Source organism: Dasypus novemcinctus, chromosome 13 (genome assembly GCF_030445035.2).
Source record: "Dasypus novemcinctus isolate mDasNov1 chromosome 13, mDasNov1.1.hap2, whole genome shotgun sequence".
Taxonomy (NCBI): Eukaryota; Metazoa; Chordata; class Mammalia; order Cingulata; family Dasypodidae; genus Dasypus; species Dasypus novemcinctus.
In genome coordinates this window covers 29,331,849-29,334,445 of record NC_080685.1, presented here as the reverse complement: position 1 = coordinate 29,334,445, position 2,597 = coordinate 29,331,849, and the positions used below count along the sequence as shown (strand labels likewise).

Below are 2,597 nucleotides of genomic sequence, written 5' to 3'. Positions count from 1 at the left end.
CCCTCTTCTGTTTGTTTTTGAGGACCATTCTTTAAGGTGTGAAATGGTATCTTACTATAGTTTTAATCTACATTTCCCTAATAGCTAGTGATGTTGAACATTTTTTCATGTGCCTTTCGGCCATTTGTATTTCCTCTTTGGAGAAATGTCTATTCAAGTCTTTTCCCCTTTAAAAATTGGGTTGCTTGTCTTATTATCCTCATATCCTTGTATGATTTCTTTATATAACATGGATATCAGACCCTTGTGGGGCATGTGGTTTGCAAATATTTTCTCCCATTGAGTAGAATGCCTTTTTACTTTCTTGACAAAGTCTTTGGAAGAACAAAAGGGTTTAATTCTGAGGAGGTCGTTTGTCTATTTCTTCATTCCTTGCTGGCACTTGGGGTGTAAGGTTTAAGAAACTACCGCCAGCGGGGAGAGGGGGGGTGGAGGGGGAAAGGGTGAAGATGGGGCGGAAGGGCAGGGCCTGGCGGGGCACCCTGCAGAGCTGGGGTCTCAGGTTCGGTCTGGAGGAAGAGACTGCTCTGGCGGGACGGCCAGGGGCTTGGGGCTTCCCGGTCTGGTGTCTGCGCTGCGTCCTTCCTGGCGGCAGGTGCCCTGGATGAGGCCACTGGCGCCAGCACCGGTATTATGATCAAAGGATAAGGGGGGCCGGGGAGAGAATGGGGAACTTCAAACACAGGTGTCAGAAGGAGGAAGCCGAAGTTTGAAAGTGTGGACATGAACGCCAACGGGTGTCTGTGTGTCCAAGAGCATCTGTGTGGGAGACTCGCCTCCTAGCCGCAAAGCAGGCTCTTAAGAGAAAAGGTTGCCTTACAGCTGGGGTTAAGCCCTTGCAAGGATTCTTGAAGGAGAAGCCACAACAAGCCCTGAAAAGGATAATGATTCCTGTGTGTCTCTACAGAAACAAGACTTGCAGGAAGAGTCTCCTGCTCTGACCATGCTCCATGGGGTGGGAAGAAAATACATTCCTGTTCTACAAAGACTCCAAGTTCATTGGACACTGACAAGTTTGGTGGAACTCGAAGTGGACTTCAAAGGAGAGCAAGACGATGCGTCGTAAATCCTATACACATTATGGATAGTTTCCAGCTGAACCACAGTATTCAGAAGACAGGTTGAGGACACTGCAGGGTGTGTTTTCCCATGAGAATTTACAACAAGCAGTCAAAGCCCTTCTTTCTTTTTTTTTTTTTAATTGTATTTTTTTTTAAGATACGTAGATCACAAAAAATTTTACATTAAAAAATATAAGAGGTTCTCATATACCCCACACCCCCCTTCTTTATAATAAAAGAAAAATACATCTTTCCAAATTAATGCTTGAGGAATGCCCTTTGCCTGCTGACTCAGATTTAGGCCCCAAATGGCATTTGATTAAACGGCATATAGCCCCTGTGAGCCCACATTCAGCATTCTTTCGATACATTTGATCCGTCTTTGGTTTCTACAGAAGATGAAGAAGACAGACTTAGAGAAGACTGCTGAGCATTGAAGAAGGGTTGATCCCCCTCCCAATGCACAAATGCATACATGTGAGGCAATGGCACAGGTTAATCCATTATATGAACTTGGACCAAAGTTAGCTCCTGGAATGGCTGAAATAAGTGGGGACAATTCTGCAATTCCACAAGCTAATTGTGACTCAGAAGAGGACACAACCATCCTGTGTTTGCAGTCCTGGGGGCAGAAGCTACTCCAGGTATCTGGAGACAGTGTGCCAGTCTTAGCAGACAGGGAGCTTGGAAAGTCCACACACAGCTGCATTACATACACTGCCTCATGCCCGATTTCCTTCAGATGACAGGTAATCCCTGTTACTGGGGACTGATGGACCGTTAGGCAGCAGAACCCCTTCTTGAAGGGAAACCTGAAGGCACGTTTTTGCTCAGGGACTCTGCCCAAGAGGACTTCCTCTTCTCTGTGAGCTTCCGTCATCAAAGCAGACCCCTGCATGCCCTCATTGAACAATGGAAGCACAACTTTGGGTTTTGTGTTTTTTTTTAAGCAAATCAATTTTATTGATACATATTAATAAAGCATACAAGTCATCCAAAGAGTAAAATCAATGGTATTTGGTATAATCACATAGTTGTATGTTCATCAACTCAATAATTAAAGCATTTTCATTATTTCAATAATAATAATAACAAAAAGCAGACAAATAAGAAAATTCCTCACCTCTCAGTCTCTGTGTTTCCTTTGCTGTACATAGCTGCTATTTCTGGCCATTCTTGCACAATTATTTATATGTTTATTAAGCAGTTTTATTGAGATATATTCATATACCACATAATCTATCCTAAGTGTATAATCAGTGGCTTTTTTTAGCTATTAAAAATTCCTTTACTGTAAAATTGTAAAATAAATAGAAAAATAGATTGAAAGACATTACAAATTTTAAATGAGAGTACAAAGTCAGTTTGGATTTAATATAATCAATTATAAAAAATAGATAGCATAGCAACAAACATTTATAAATATAAATAATTCAAAAATAATAGAAATTAATTGTAACGCAATTCTAATTTTTATATTACAGCTCTAGCTATTGGACATAATAGATCTCTAAGAATGTAATAAATTATTGGTTT

The 2,597-nt window shown here is 41.0% G+C and overlaps 1 pseudogene; it reads left to right on the top strand.

Annotated features, from left to right (window-relative positions):
- Nucleotides 1-449: 449 nt before the first annotated feature.
- Nucleotides 450-2,238, top strand: LOC101430048 (suppressor of cytokine signaling 5-like; annotated as a pseudogene).
- Nucleotides 2,239-2,597: the final 359 nt, after the last annotated feature.